General features: G+C 33.8%; 1 long non-coding RNA gene and 2 pseudogenes across 1 annotated transcript; 1 reads left to right on the top strand and 2 right to left on the bottom strand.

The window, feature by feature from the left end:
* Window positions 1-2,874: 2,874 nt before the first annotated feature.
* On the bottom strand, window positions 2,875-5,629 carry LOC147933718 (uncharacterized; annotated as a pseudogene).
* Window positions 5,630-13,407: 7,778 nt separating this feature from the next.
* On the bottom strand, window positions 13,408-14,571 carry LOC147933717 (uncharacterized). The gene is made up of 2 exons (XR_015571812.1): window positions 14,352-14,571; window positions 13,408-13,726 (listed from the first exon to the last, which is right to left on the bottom strand). It is a non-coding gene; the product is annotated as an uncharacterized LOC147933717 (long non-coding RNA).
* Window positions 14,572-15,846: 1,275 nt separating this feature from the next.
* Window positions 15,847-17,377, top strand: LOC104727733 (putative F-box protein At4g21240; annotated as a pseudogene).
* The last annotated feature ends 10 nt before the right edge of the window (window positions 17,378-17,387 follow it).

Raw genomic sequence — 17,387 nt, 5'->3', positions numbered from 1 at the left:
TGGCAAACAATCCAAGTCCACCGTTGCTTGTTTACCGCGGTTCTTGCGGTAGAAAAAATGTCAAAGAGGGCATTCTAAAACAGGTACGCACCTCTGTGATTTGTCTATAATTTATCTACGATATTAGATGACTCGGTAACCATTATTGTGTTAGATTTGAATTAGTACACTGTTTTATATCAACTGTAGACAAACTTCAGACACTTCACCTGTTTGGGAAGACGATGAAGCAGTTGACAAGATTGATAACATTTTGAGAGCATTCAATGGGGATTTTGGTCCATGGAGGTGGGGGAGAGGTTTGTGAAAGACAGATGGTATTTATGAATCCAACAATGCGAAGGTGAAGGTGGAGGAAAAGAGTGAGCCAAGTGGGAAGAGGCACTGTGCAGGTACTTCAACTGCCTTGGAGTTCAATATCTTGGATTCTATTAAAGAGGAGCTCGGCATGTGGGGAGCAGCTCTGCTCGATCAGATGAAGGAAGGTTTCAACATGTTGAATTGGAAGATTGAAAGCCTTGCTTCGGATCTTACCTAAATGAAGGGAGATGTGACTGGTACGAAAGAGGCTGATCCTTTATCAAAGGAACAGAAGGACTCTCAGGCAGCTACTGGTACGAAGGTGCCAAAGAAAGTCAGCTCTGAATCATTTGAAACTGAGTCAGACCCACCTGTATTTATTCGCACGGAAATCCCAACAGCTGTCGACTTGACTGCTAGAGCCACGAAACAAGAACCAAGGAAAGAAGCGGCTAGGATTGCGGCACATGGCAAGGCTGAAAGGGTTAAGAGGTTGGCGTCAAGTCAACGTTCTCCTTTCGTTGGTGATAACACAGCCAAGACTATCATGGGTGATAAATCAGCCATGTCAGCGTACAATCCTTTTGATAAAGCAGACATGGAGTTGGAGAAGGTTTTCCTTGATTTCTTAAAGAAAGATCCGTAAGTCTACTAACTTTTATGTGCAAAAATTATATTTGTCGAAACTCTAGTAACTTATATGTATCCAAACCATTTATCACCTGCATGACGTACAAGAACAAGGTCCCAGAGAAATCCCGATGTTGTCTTTGGTGGTACGAACTGCAGACAAAAACAGTCTGGCTACGAGATTCAGTAATTCTACTAGAAAACTTCGTCTCCAAGTATACTAGAAAACTTCGAGTCGGTCTTCAATATTATATAACTTCGTTTTAAATCCATGTGGTTATCCAGCACATGGATGCGGGGTTGAATCTATTGAGACATCAACACGCGCAGCATCCTCAGATATTTAGAACGAGTTGATTGGCTTTCCTAGACGCTATGTTCACTCATCTGTGGACAACGAAGTACCTTGACTTTGTCAATTCTAAGGCACATGCTAATGGATCTGGGAAACTGTTCCTGGCCAGTGCCTTCAGCTACTATGCAGGGGAGTATTCACTGTATGCTTAGACTAACAAGCAATGGGGTCTGGAAGTAGACGACTTATACGCGCCTTTAAACGTGAAGTCGACGCACTGGGTAGCTATGTGGATCTCGATTCCCATGAGACACATCGTCGTCTGGGATAGCACCCCGAGTGTCACCAACGACGAAGAGATTGCATCTGCCATCAAGCCTATTGCCGTCTTGGTTCCCTACGTGCTGCGGGAGTTAGCTAGCCCTGACCACAAGCATATGTATTCGTATGAGAAGTTCACTCATGAGCGGGTCAAAAAGGGAGTGCCTCCGAACAAGAAGCCAAGTGATTGTGGTGTGTATACTTTGAAGTACATAGAATGTCATGCTCTTGGGTTAGACTTTCCTACTACTTTGTGCGACGCAAACATCACACAGATAAGGGAGAAGGTGGCTTGTGAATTATTTCACGAGATTGAATGTCGTGGACCAAATGAGGAGAACTACATAGACGACTTTGGGCTCTATGATCCTCCCCCAATCCGGGACTAACTATAAACTTTGTTTGAAAGACTTAAACTCTTGTTTTAAGTATGTATAACTCATTAGGATGATGTAGGGTTGATGTTTTGTTTCTGTTTGGGGGATCTTTATATTTTGTGGGTGGGATCCTACTGATTAAACTCTGATGATGGGCGGGATCTTGATATTTTTTGTGTGATCCTCCTTTTAAACTCTAATGTGTAAGGATGATTGTTCTTGTTGTCTACTAGTTATACGTGGGATATTGGTATTTTTTGTTCAGTTTTTCATAACATATACATAACTTCAAACGTTAAGCGTTAATAATAGCGTACACTTGTCTGTTCCTCATTAGTTAGTTATTAAAATATTAATTACTTGTAGTCTTCTCTAAACAATAGCGTACAACGAAAGCCTAGTAGACATATTTCTGAAGTTAACTTGGAGACTTCAAATGGATATTGTTGTCCAATAGACATGTAGAACTTTTGTTCTTGTAGTTAAATTTTTTGTTTAACTATGATGATAGGCTGCTATCCATATATTTTTGTGGAATCCTCTCACCTAACATCTCAATGCTAAAACAGTGGTTCATCCTTTTGATATCGGACCTAATGTCAATCCATCTACAGAGTTTCAATAAAACCCAACAAAGTACTTTTTTATCTGTTCTCCCGCCGATACTCTACTCTTGCTGTCGGAACCAGAGAAGCAACATAAAATAATATAAAATGTGACAGAGTTATAAACTTTATTGGGGAATGTGTTATTTTTAATTTTTATTAAAATATTAATAAAATAATACAGAAAAGAGAGAGAGAAGAGAGAACCAATGCTTTTTTTTTTTGTCGACTCTGTTTATTTTTACACTTGTATGTTCCTCATTAGTTAGTTACTAAATTATTAATTACTTGTAGTCATCTCTAAACAATAGCGTACAGCGATAGCCTAGTAGATATATTTGTGAAGTTAATTTAGAGACTTCGAAAGGATCTTGATGCACATTGGACATGTAGAGTTGACATCAGCTTCCGCAACCTCTCTCATCTCCTCTAACCTCTTGTGCTCTGCCTAGAAGTCGACAAATTGTTGACCCAATATTTGATTCAGTTGGGATAGTTGAGCGTCGATCAGATCCACTTGATGCACAAGGGCGGTACCTCTTCCTTCTTCTTCATGTGATCTCTCATCATACGAAGAATGGCTTTAAAGCGGTCCTTCGTCTCTTCTTCAACCACGACTCTCGTCTTCTCAAAAGCGTCTTTCATGGCATCTATTACTTCCTCTTCCCACTCGAAATCGGAACTACTTCGCTTACGCTTACTGGAACTCTCTTCGGCCATAGCTCGTAACCAACTTATTCTCTTGTTATCGAAGAAGGAGATGCAATAGATTGAGTGGAAATTGAGAGAATATTTATAAGTGAAATTGAGACGGTAACGATACAATGAATGTAGAGAAATCGAAAGGGTACAACGAATGTAGAGATATCGAAAGGGTACAACGACTGTAGAGATAGCGAAAAGGTACAATGAATACAGAGATATCGAAAGGGTACACTGAATATAGAGACAAACGCATCATACATCGAAAGCTTAGTAGACATCAGATTGAAGTTAACTTAGAGACTTGGTACACATCCCAAGACACATTGCGATGACAACAATGAAACCTATCCTAGAGAGAACCATAAATTGTCGAAGCATTTTTTCCCTTTCTTTCGCTGCCAGTAAGTCACATTCAAACTTCTTCTTGTCTTCCTCATATGTGTTAACCACCCCAGAGTTCACCAAACTGTTAACAACTTGTTCTTTCATTTCTCTTACAGATTCTTTAAGTACCTTGATTTCTTCTCTATGCCGACGGATCTCATCCCTCGCATCCAATAAGCTCCGCATTTGCCAACCACGTGATGGTTCTGCGTCTGACCAATGGGAATACCCATGAACAGTGCATCTGAAGAAATTTCTTCCCGGATTTGCATCTGTCCATGATTTCACAATAATCGTTGATCTACTGCAATAGTTGCAGATTGGACCAGTTATTTGTATATGCGAATTTGTATCAGAAACTGACCCCGAAATTTGGCTCATCATTCTCTAGCTGATTGTGGTTGTTCACGAAGAGGAGTATCATAAAATGGTCTTACGAGTAAATGATAGTTACGTACTAGTCTTTAATAATGTCGACTTGAACACGTGGGATAATCCCGGAAAATTACAGAGACAAATTATAGCTAGGGAAACTCTAGATGACTTCACGATGAAGTTAACTTCTACTTGCCGTGTTCAGCAACCTATACAAATAATTGTTAGTGTAACCGACGATCATATACAAAACGTTAAAAATATATCAAGTGGGATTGTTACTTACACAATGAGGTCGAGTATGTCCAGGCTGTCTGCATTTTGAACAAGCATATTGCTTATATGGCTTCCTCGGCTTGCTCCCATTTTTACGTGACAGTTCTAGCCATGTTAGCCAACGAGACTTCTTTTGCCTTCCAGGCTTCCGCTTCGGTATGGGAGGTATACATCAGATATCTGGCCCAATTGGATCGTGCTCGACATTGGGCATGATGGTAGCCGCGTACGACGCATAGATATAATCTTTTCTATAGTAAGCTTCGACTACGGTAGACATATGCCATCTGCTTGACTTGACAGCCTTAATTGCATGTGAACATGGCATTTTCTCAACATCAAACACCCCGCATGAACAAGATTTTGCTTCCAAGTCAACCAAACAATCATGTTTCCCACCCCTAACGTAGAAACTCCAGCCATCAATGTGTTCTACCGTCATCATATCTGCGTAATGGTCCCTTATGGCCAATAAGAACTCAACACCCCGGCTAAAAGTGGTTGTGAGACTAAGTGCATCCTCTCGTCTTTTCCAATACCACCTACCTAACTTTTTTGTAATAAACTCAATGAAATATGTGATGGGATAATCTTTGGCTTTCTTTAGCATGGAGTTGATAGATTCCGCAATGTTGCTAGTCTTGATGTTGTATTTATCTTCTGGACAGTAAAGCCAAGACCATAAAGCTGGATCTGCCTCTTTCAAGTACGCTGCAAGGGCCGGATTTACGTTAGTAAGGGAAGCCATGTAGCGGTTGTAATCATCATACGTATGCGCATATGCTGCCCCTTTCATCAAGTACATCAGTTGCTTCCCACGGAAATTAGAAATTATGTTTTGTTGGAGATGGTAGTAACATATCCCTCGTGTTGCCCATGGCATAACATTGCAACATGCTTTAGCTATTGAACTGCACCTATCCGAAACTACTACCAGTGGATATTCATTCGAGATACACTCACTTAATTTGGTGAAAAACCAATCCCATGAAGCATCACACCCCGAGTCGACAATTCCAAAAGCCAACGGAAATATCTGAAAGTTACCACCTTGTGCGCAAGCGACTAGCAATACACCTTCATACTTTCCGGTGAGATAGGTCCCATCAACCACAATAACTCCTCACGTAACTGAAACCACGGATTGAAGTATCGAAAGATAGGATAAGGTATTTAAACCTATGCTCGTCATCAACAACAAGGTCAACGACACTTCCCGGGTTTGACAGCTCTATTTTTCTAAGCCAATAAGGCAACTTCGCATATCCAGATTCGGTGTTTCCTCTCACATATTCCAAGGTATATTGTAAAGCTCTGTACGAAGTTGTGTAATCCAATGTCATGCCGAACATTGTCCTCATTGAATCTTGGATATGTTGTGGGACAACACCATCTACTATTCCTACCCGGTCTACAAAAAGCATCCCAATATATTTGGACGTGCAATGCTTACGGTGAGCTATGCGGTCCACAATAGAACATGTATGCACGTTCAGATATTTGGTGACCCAAAAAGTGGTTGGATCATTCTTCACAGTGGCCACGACCCTCCACGTGCATCCTGGCACAAAGCATATTGCCACCAACCGAGACTTTGTGGACTTCTTAATTTTGAAAGAGAATTTTAGCATAATAGCGGTCAAACGCACCTCTGTTATGACATCATGTTTGCATGGAAAGCATTGACCTACTTTCAGTTGGTCTATCCAAGGATTATTTAACTTTCCATGAATACCACCAACAAACGGTTTCCCATCTTCAGCATCTACATCCGGGTGATCTCCATCTTCATCGTCATCTTCATCTTCAATTTTCCCGTACTCATTGTAATCGAAATCCATGTCATCAACATCTTTTGGCTTCTCATCTGTAGTGTCATGGAGAGATTTTTCACATTCTTCTACACCTTCATCGGCACCTGGATCTACATCGTCACCATATTCATCCGTTGGCTCCCCATCGGCAATAGAACAAGAGTTATTTATATCATTAACACATCCCTTAACCGACTGTCCATCCATGCATCACGTAGAGACGCAAAAGCGAACAACATTCCTACTACTAAAATCTATCAAGTTCTGAAATTATCTATCATTTGTGACATAGACAGGAGGGGTATCTTGGGGCAATTGCTGAAGCATCATCTCTGTTAAGGGATACGATAACTGAACCATCTCTGTTTCTTTGTCAATCAGATAATTTTCTACAGCCATTTCAAGAAGCTCAGCGTATGTACAACCGTGTCGCAAAAAAAACATTCTCCCACCATTGCGTCTATCCATATCAAAATGCCATGACCCATTTCTTGTCGCCCATACTCCGTAAACAACAGGTATTTGCGCCATCTACCTGAAAGAGTAAGCAACAAGTCAATTACTCATTACATAGCTGACTATCCGTAGAAGTCTTAAATCAATAACCTAGATGCCTAACAAAACCAAAAACATGATTGATCCAAAAGTATAATATATTATCATGACAATAATAGACAGAGGCAAGTACATAACTGATACAAAACATTTTGAACTACAAAATCAAAAAAAAAAATTATAAATTTCAATTAAACATTATTTCAAATATACAGACTTCACAGATAACTCCAACGGTTTGACTTCGTAAATTAGGCTACTTTAATGACCTAACTGCCTATGAAAACCAAAAACTTGATTTCTCCATATGTATAATATGGATTCATGTCAAAAACATACAGAGGCAAGTAAATAACATCTATCAAAGAATACAACAAGAAAATCTTAAAAATTATTCATCAATTTGCAATAATTTGGTTTTCAAAATCTGCTGACTTCATGTTGACGTCAACGGGTAGATATAAACTAGACTATATGAAGATAATTTCAAATGAAGTCTATTTTTGCAATTACAATTTAACAAAGCAGACAGCGGACGAAGTCTACTAGAACCGGTTGACTTCTTCTATGGTCATCCTTTGTTAATTTTTTGGTTTGTTTTGCAATTAAATAGATAAAAATAGGTAGACTTCAATAGAAAGTTCCACCTGTTAACTTCAATTATAGTTTACTCTGGTTATTTTTGCAATTGACCAACCCATTGACTTTACAGTAGACTTCATCTATCCGTCAACAAGAAAATGTAAACTTCGTCGTGGTTAGTATTGCAATTGACCAAGTTTGACTTTTGCCAACTAGACTACGTACGAAGTCTATAGTAATGATGACTTCGTTTGCAGTCTGCCTTGGTCATTTTTGGAGTTGACCAACATTTAAAATTTTTAATTAGTAGACTTCTTTTGCAGTCAAATAATTATTTTAATATAATAATTTTACGGTCAATGCTTAAATATTTTGGTCAATTCCAAAATAGTCACTATAGAAGTCTACTCGTTTATTATCGCAAGAAGACTTAGGCCAGCAGTCATCACTAAAAAGTCAAGAATTTGGTCAATTGCAAAAATACACCTTAGTAGACTGCAAACGAAGTATCTAACGGAAAGATTATAATGCAGTCTGAATCATATTTTTTTGTTTTCAAATGAAACTAAGGAGACTGAAATTTTAGTCTACGGGCTTGAAAGTCGATAAATTTTAAATTGCAAAACTGACCACATAGTAGACTTTACATGATATTATGACGGTTGGACTAACAAATGAAGTCTAACTTCGACAAAAAAAACAAAGAAAATCACGAAATCTACCGGAAAATAACCTTATCGGTGGTGGTTTCGCAATGTCAAGCACTGAGGACGTCGTATTTAGTCACCACTGAAGAAACACAGCGCCAATTTTCCTTGTTCACAAGATATAACAAGATTAACGAACTTTCAATTTTTTCGATTAAAATGGAGAGGAGATGGAAGAAAATGAAGTTCTCATAGCATTGGGTGTTATTTAAGCTCACAAATCGGGTTGTTAAAGCATTAAGAGCTTCAAATTTAGTTGTTCATAGTTGTTGGAAAATTAATGGCGGTGATACAACCGTAAATAAGACAAGAAGATGAGGATATGAATTAATGGCATTTCTGTGAATACAATGAATGGCAGAGGATTTAGTAGGAAGAAAGTGGCAAATGTTTGAGAGAGAAAAGGAGGAGTCTAGTCTTGCAATTGATTCAAGTTAGGGGTCTAATTTTGCAAGTGTCCCAATCAAAATTGAAGAAAAATCCAAAAATACCATAAACCAAAAAGAAAAAAACTAAGATTCTCAAAAATTACTAGGAAAATCTTATAAACCAAAAAGAAAAAAAAAAACTAAGCTCTTAAAAATTAATGATTTTTAACACATGAAAACCTTGGATATTTCATATTCACAATGAAATACTATTTAGTAAAATTTAATAGAAAATTATCATTTTATATTTATTTCATGTAAACTTTTAATTTAGAGTATGATATACATAGGAACGACATATATCACACACTATGTATAATCTATGTTTTAGTAAAATTAGAAATATGTTATTAATTAATTTATATCTACACTAGTAATTAAGCTTTTATGTATTGTTTGCGTACTCTTGCTTGCGGATTATATTAGGATATGACAGAATATGTCCAATATTAGTTAATAAATTAGTTACTTACCTATAGCAATTTATGTTTTGATAACGAGAAAAAGAGTACAAAGACGAAACCTCTCATCGAGCAATACATAAACGTAGCAAAAAAAAGAGGACGTGGATCTTCGAAGCAAGCCGTGTTTCACCGAAGTTATAGCTGTGTTGGCGACTCGTGTTTGAAACAGCGATTATCTAACAAATATAAAGTACTCTAAAATATGAAACAATGTGTGTTTTAATTTGTCTGCGATATGTTTAATTTGTCTGCGATTTGGTGTTTTGGTTTGATAATACTATATGACAAAAAATAGAATATAATGCTTTGAATGAAACCCTTGACTTTCTACTTTCATATTCTAGTCATATAATTTCCTTGACGTGGGTGACTCAGGGATGCGCATAGCCAGTTTCAATATGGGGGCAATTCACACGACTGATGACAAAACGGCTGCGCAACACATCATGGCGACAATGCAAAAGGCTTACTGTGAATTATACAGAGGTACTCAAGTTTTTCCAAGAACGTCCTCTACCTCTTCTCAGCATTCATGATCACATCTTCCCGATGAACCATCTGCATCTAGCAGTGAGTTCCATGGGGTTAGAAATGCTCACTAAGGTATATATATATATATATATATTCCATTTAACACAAACCAAATAATTTTTTTTCTATATATATTTTATTATATAAACTTTAGTTTTCAAAGTTAGTATTTCATATAATCGTGACATGTGCCAATATATCGATGATATTTTAACATGTGTGAAAAGAAAATTTATTTAATAATTATAAGAAAATTAAAAAATCATAATAAATAAAAAGATTACAATTAATATTTTTGAAAGTACATAAAACCAAAAGTAATATATTATATCACTAATTCTATAGGAACCTTATCTATTAAATTACTAATTTCAATAGAAAAATATGTGCAATTAATAAGAAAAATATATGCAATTTAATTGCAATTATTATTTATTATAATCATATAGTAAAAATAAATTTATACAGAAAAGTGATTAAAGTATGAAAAGGTTTAATATGTTAAAATTAGTGATTAACATAATGTAAGTATTTTCACATTTCCACTTGGCACTCAACTGTTATGTACTCACCTTTACATAAACAAATAATTTTCTCGTAATAACGTTTTCAAATTTTTGATTAATTTATGATAATTTTGGACAAGTAGTAAAACTATTAGTTATGAGATTATAAAATATGAAACAAATATATTAAAGATATAGTTATTTTTCAAATATGAGATAAAATTAGTTTTCGGTCTTTTTTTTTAGAATTATCTTTTATTAATTTTTAGTTTTTATAAAATAGTAAGTAAGGTATAATTTGATACAATGCACGTCAAATACCTAATGCCAAATCAATCATCAATTTGATTATATATACACATCAAATACCTAATGTTAAAAGAACTATTTGAGTATATATATATATAGGACACTAAACTATTGCATGTTTAACTAAATGGTCACGAGTTTTGAGGTTTCAACTGAAAATGAAATGGGACTTTTCATTTAAGTATTGGTTCTAAGATTCGTTATTATCTCTATAATTTTTATCAAACCATTTTAATTTTAAACTATGTACAAGCCCACGGTCCACCGTGGACTGAACATTTTATTTAAAGTAAACTAGGGATTGGACCCGCATGTACGTACGGTGTTATATTTGTAAACAAATTAGAGATCCGTTTAAAACCCGTTTGAAATGATTAAAGCTCGTTTAAAACAAATACGAATATTTAGGGAACAAATGTAATATTTGTTATGTCCCATTATGTTCTATACATGTTTTCAAATTTCCGTCACATAGCGAATGTATTCCCAATTAATATGGTACATTCTCAATATAGAAATTTTTTTTGTATTAACGATCGGAAACGAGATAGGCAAGAACCATTAATTTCTGAAGTTCTGTGTGGGATAAAACTAAAATTTGGCATAAAATTGGAAAATGATTATCAGTTACACGAAGTATACGCCAACACATGACTACACATCAAAACCTAAACGTCGGTCAACATCGGTCAACAGAAAAATAAATTAAAAATAAAAAATAAAAAAAAATAAATGTTGTCAACATCGGTTAACGTTAGTCAATATTGGTCAACACCCGATTCTGGCAAACAAAACACCCAAAATTGATGGTTATGATATTGTACACTGAACTCATGTTTATTCATGCATATCACTGTATGATGACAATAGTTCGTGTAGTTAATAAGATATTTATATTATTTGCATATGTGGCTATTTGCGTATACTTCGTGTAATTGGCAATCATTTTTTTCTATAAAATTTCTTAATTTAAACTTATATACTTATTTGGAATTCGATTCGAAACTACATGCTCTCATCTTGTATTTGTTATTCTAGAGTATAGTGCAAGTGAATTGTTTAGTAAATTGATTGATTGAAATAATATTTATTAATTGTTAATATAAATATTATTTTAGTACTTAATTTTTTAAACAATAAAATACCATAAAATTTTAAAATTTAATTATTGCTTTGATAAATAAGTAAATAAATAAAAATCTATATATATATATATTATTTTGAATATTTGAAAATAAGATATGTATCATAAAATAACATAGACACTTTAGGTTATAAAAATATATGAAAAATTATAAAATACATAAAGTTATATATAAAAGTTTAATAGTAAAAATTGGAATGGATTAATTACTCAATAATTGTTTGAACTTTAACTTAAAACACAAATGACAAAACCCATTTATGTTGGCCTGTTTTGCATATTGGCCCAAAAGCTTTTTTCGTGTTAAGTCACATTTCCTCTCCTTGTAGCTCTTCCTTCTACTACTACTTTCTTCTTCGTTAATCACGGATTCACTATGGTCTTGTCCATCTTCTTCTTATCAGTCTCTTCACCTTCTCAATTCTCATGGACTTCTCCTCTGTCAAACCTCTCGGCAGCTTACCTTCTCTGTCCTCAACGATCTCATCGTCTACTCCTCACCATTATAAATCCACCACGACACCTACCATTATTGTCGCCGCCATCTTAGGAATCTCCTCCGTTACCGATTCGAGATCCGATGCATTCCTGGTGGGAATCAGTCCCCAAGAAACAATCTCGTATCGTCTCTCCTCTCCGGCGACTTCACTTCCGAAGACAGCCAAATTACCCTTGCCTCATCTCTAGAGAATTCAAATCGACATGCATTGTAGTTAGCTTCTTCTCGCGCTGCTTACTCCTTTAACCCGATTTCTCTTTACAATCCAGCTTCAGGTTCTTGATCTGATCTGCTTTGTCGATGGCTATACAAAACTGACCTCTCTTTTGATCCACTGCTTCGTCTTGTCATCCTCTAGCATGCGTACAATATTTGGAGGCCTCTCTGATCCTTCAATTACAAAAAAAAAAAAAAAAAAAAAAAAAAAAAAAAAAAAGCAAGGTAAATTGTCTTTCAGTAACTCTTCGAATTGAGTTCATTTTTAAAAGTTGTCATAAGATCTTATTGTAATGGTTGTTATTAGTTAAAATAGCTCTGATTTAAGTAATAATATGAGGATTGTTGTATTGTTTATATGTTGTATAAAAGATTTTACATTGAAGCTACACCTGAGAATCGACTTAATATTAGTTCTAATGCATGATTAGATGACTATAGACACACAATAATGTATAGATAGTATTCAACAGTTACTCAATATCTATTCAAATCCTTATTACCTTGCTTGCTATTAATAGCTGGAGGACTAAATTGCGTAGAGATTCCATGAGTTTGTCTTCGTTTAGTTTGATTACTGGATGAGCAAGCACAAAGCTAACATCCCTTGATTCTTGTAAAGATGTTAAGCTGGATTTGCAGCAGATCCTGCTTCATTATATCAACAAATGTGTGTTACTTTGATGATTACAATATAGATCAAATAACTTGGTAATGCCATAAACTAACTATCACCTTATTTGTTGTTTAAGGAAGATCCCATTGTTATGTTCCTTGTAATTGCTTTCTCTTGATCGATGGTGCTTCTCGACCATGTTTGGCAAGACCAGGTATGTTTGTAACATCCTTCAAAACCGTTCTTTTTGGCAAGTTTGATTTTGTAGTAGATCCTATAAGATACAAACAAATAAGAAAACAATAATTTAGTCCCTCCCATCTATGTTGTTCCTTGTACACTATCGATGATTTCACCTTTACATTTCCAACTCGTTTTGAAAGGCTTGATGTTAGCGAGCTTTCTTCATCCACGATTAGCAGCCTTGGTGACAAAATTGGCTGATAGATCTAAAATATTGAGTATTAAGTTTGTTTATCGAGGTTTGTATTTATATGACTAATAGAGACGGTTTCGGGAAATGATAAATTCTATAATATGCTTATTAGATATTAGTGATAAGATACATTAATTAATTTCTTTTACTAAAGATCTGGGATAGTTGCTAAAAATTAAAGAATACGAATATTTAGTTTTGAATTTAGAAGGTAAGGTGTAGAAATCGGTATTGTTAAGATTGGCTGATCTTTATCAGATTAAATGACGAGCAAAAATGGTAATTATTTAAAATGCTGCCGTTTATTACGTATGGTAAGTTGTCTAAAACTGTTTTGTCTATAATCGCTGATTTTATGAAATGTTTAAATTAGTAACAGAACTTATATGGTAGGTATTGAATATTATACTTTTGGATTTGATTTCTCCTACAGGTTTAAGAAGAAGAGAGTGTTTGGATACACTTCTAATATATCTAAGATCCGAATAAGGTTATGGCCAAACACTTAGGATCCGCGTCCCATCTCCAAATATAATGATTTTGTTGCCCTTCAATTTTTTTTTTTGAAAAATACTTAGGTGAACCTTTTTGTTGTCTTTTGTGAACCTTTTTGTTCACCCCCTTTTCTCTCAACCAATCAGAATCTTCCATCTAATATTTCATTTAAAAAAAAAATCAAAATTAAATTAAAAAGCAAAACAAATTAAGAAAACAAATTTTGTATACTTTTAATTAAGGAAAGTTAAATATTGGCTTGGTTTAGATTTTTAAAATTAGAACAAAAGTATATGTCGGTTTGGGTTTACAAATGAAATGGTTAGAGTTTAGATTTTACAATTAAAACGAAATTATATGTCGGTTTGGGTTTACAAATGAGGTGGTTAGGGTTTAAATTTTATAATTAGAACGAAATTATATGTCAGTTTGAGTTCATAAATGAGGTGGTTAGGGTTTAGATTTTACAAGTAGAACGAAATTATATGTCGGTTTGGGTTCACAAATGAGATGTTAAGGTTTAGATTTTACAATTAGAACGACATTATATATCGGTTTGGGTTCACAAATGAGATAGTTAGGGTTTAGATTTTACAAGTATAACGAAATTATATGTCGGTTTGGGTTCACAAATAAGATAGTTAGGGTTTAGATTTTACAAGTAGAACAAAATTATATGTCGGTTTGAGTTTATTAAAGAGCGGTTTAAGTTTTTAATTTTATAATAATGTATACAGATTTTATTTGCTTATTTTATAAGGGGGTGAATGAAGAGGTTTACCCCTAGGGTTGAACCCAAGTATTGTTTTTATTTTTTCTCTTCTTCCTTGCTTAATCGTAGGGGCAATATATGGAATTTTTTGTAAAGTTTTTTTTCTGCTTTTGTACTCCCCAATTAATAGTATAGAATAAAATATATTTTTCTATTATTTTGTTATTCATAGTCTTTTGTGATTTGCAATTTATATGTGCATATTTTAAAACTGTTTTTTTAACTTTAAAATGAGTTCATTGTTTTAGTTTTGATTGTAATAATTTAAATTTTTAATAGCAATAATTTGTGTATATATACAACATGTAAATGAGAATTTACTTTGAAGATTAATTTTTATTTATTACTTTCAACATTACTCTTTATTTATTATTAAATGTAAATGGAAACTTTATCCTTATTATATTGGATAAATTTAAAAGAAATCCTACTAACTGAATTTGAAACAAATAATAAATAAAATCCATTATACAAGCAAATGAGTAACGTGTGAGTAACGTTTGAAAATGTGAATGCAACATCCTACTTACAAATCGGATTATTGCTGGAGAGGTTGTTGCCAAAAAAATTCTGTAGAAAATCTGATTATTTTTATGGTACTATATCAGAAAAAAAAATTCTTAGTTGTTTAACTGAATGGATATTTCAAAATATATTTTTTAGCAACAAATTTAATAAATTAATATTTGTTAAATTATCTTAATTATCCTTAATAATCATATCTTTTTTTGTACTATTTTCAATGGCATTCTATTGTAATTTTTTACACTTTTAATGTTACTTTTATAAATGTATTTCTCAATTAATATAGTAGGATATGGTGGCCGATTTAATAATTTTTTAAAATAAAAAAAAAACATAAACAACTTGGATAGAAATAGAGAAGCATCAAAATATAGATAGTTATAAAGTAAATTAAAGTATATCATAAAAAGATAAGTAAATTTATTAAGAATATATATATATATATATATATCCCGTGGTTAATTAAATAGATAAACAAAATATTCCCTAGGCTCATAGAGGGAATTGTTTAATTTAATATATATATAATAATAATAATATAAGAGATCTTTTAATATTAGTGTTATTAATGTACGGATTTATATATTTTTATAGTGTCACAAATTGAATTCTCATTTATACAGAAAGATCTTTGGTATGATATTCTTGTGAAAAGTTAATATGATTAACAAATTTAATAAATCCCAGAAGAAACACTATATATATATATATATATATATATTATATTAAATCAGATCTTTAATTACTCCATGTGTTCCTATAAGAGGATGCCATATAGCCATATATTTGAGTTCAAATCTAACATTATTATGCAATAGTTTTTCTAATTAAATGTTTTAAGAGAAAAAAATCTAACCTATATGCTTTAAATTAATTCAAACAGATATCCACATGTATATGATGATGAACTTAGATATCCAAACAATGTTATATGATAAACATGAACCTACATATCAACATAATATATATACACTGTTAAAATGAAAGATACAAAAAACAAAGTAATAAAAATTAAAAAGACCTCATAATTTAAAGAGTTTCAAAATTAAGAGCCATGGCAAAAGGAGATGAGAAGCTAAAAGTAATCCATAGAATCAAGAAATCTTCATCAGCTTGTTTTCATGGCGACGACAAATACGATAATACTGAAATATTTTCAGATCATGAATATATTCCCATTGATCTAACGAGGGAGATACTTATGAGACTGCCTGCAAAATCTATCTTGAGGTTTCGTTGTGTATCAAAGCTATGGTTGTCTATCACCACCCAACAAGATTTCATCAATTCGTTCGCGGTTCGACAATCATCAATTCCTCCCCAAAGTCTTCTTCTCACCTTCACCGATTATGATATTGAGTGGAAGAAATTCTTCTGCATGCTGCCTTTAAATGAGAAGTCTACAAGTTATTCTGATGTGGACAATTTTCATATCATTTCCCCTTTAAAATATTGTCAACGATACAGCTGCAGTAGCATTTCTATCAATGGCTTGATCACTTTCGGAAACAAGACAGAGATTGTAATTTGGAATCCCACCATGAAAAACATACAACCTTGCTTAAACCTAAAATCCCTAAAGTCGTAGGTAGCTGTTTAGGATACGATCCTATGGAGAATACATATAAACTACTATTGATGGCCTGTTATTCTTATATATTAGGGGAAGAATATCAAAACCCTCAAATTCTTACATTAGGATGTCAAGAATCATGGAGGGTGATCGAAAATAGCCCTTACCATAAGGCTAGGAGTGATTTTTATTGCATCAAAGGAGTTGTGTATTATGAAGCAGAAATATATTTTGAAGAAGATGGAGACGATCATAGCATTGTCCCTCCGTTTCCCAAAGAAATCCTGGCTATGAATTTGAAAGAGATCATTATGAGTTTTGATGTGAGGTCTGAACAGTTCAAATCAATCCAAATACCTGGTGGTGTGCCCCTATATGAATCAAATCTTGACCAGTCTTTAATGAGTTACCAAGGAAAATTAGCATGGGTTTGCAGTTATTCGAATATTATCAAAATATGGGTTTGGCAGGGTGCTGAAAAACAAGACTGGTCAGAAAATGAATTTGTTATGCCTTTGCCTATAAGAGATTTGCTTGGGACGACTTGGTCGTTAAATGGTGCCACTAGTACTGGTGAGTTTATCTATGTAGTAGTATTAGGAAATTTGTTTAAAGATATTTCTGTTTTTATTTATGATCCAGTGAGAGAGACGATCAGAAGTGTCAAAGGACTTGACTATGAGAAACTTAGGCGTTGTTATGGATCTAGCAACGAAAGAATGTTTTTTCTCACATCTTATCCGGATCACATCGAAAGTCTCATATCTCCAGAAAACCTTGTTTGATTATGTCTTTCATGTGTTTTAGGTTTTTGTTGTATTCCTTTTAAAAAACAAAAACAAAAATCTCATTTGAGAGGTTTTTTATAGTTTACATTTCATAGTATTGTCTTCCCCACCATTGACAACTTAATGATAACTACTATTGATTTTTTACATTGCAAGTAC

This window comes from Camelina sativa, chromosome 11 (assembly GCF_030686135.1).
Source record: "Camelina sativa cultivar CO46 ecotype springtype chromosome 11, ASM3068613v1".
NCBI classification, from domain to species: Eukaryota; Viridiplantae; Streptophyta; class Magnoliopsida; order Brassicales; family Brassicaceae; genus Camelina; species Camelina sativa.
Note: the sequence above shows the minus strand (reverse complement) of the source record. Positions and strands in the feature narration are given on the sequence as shown.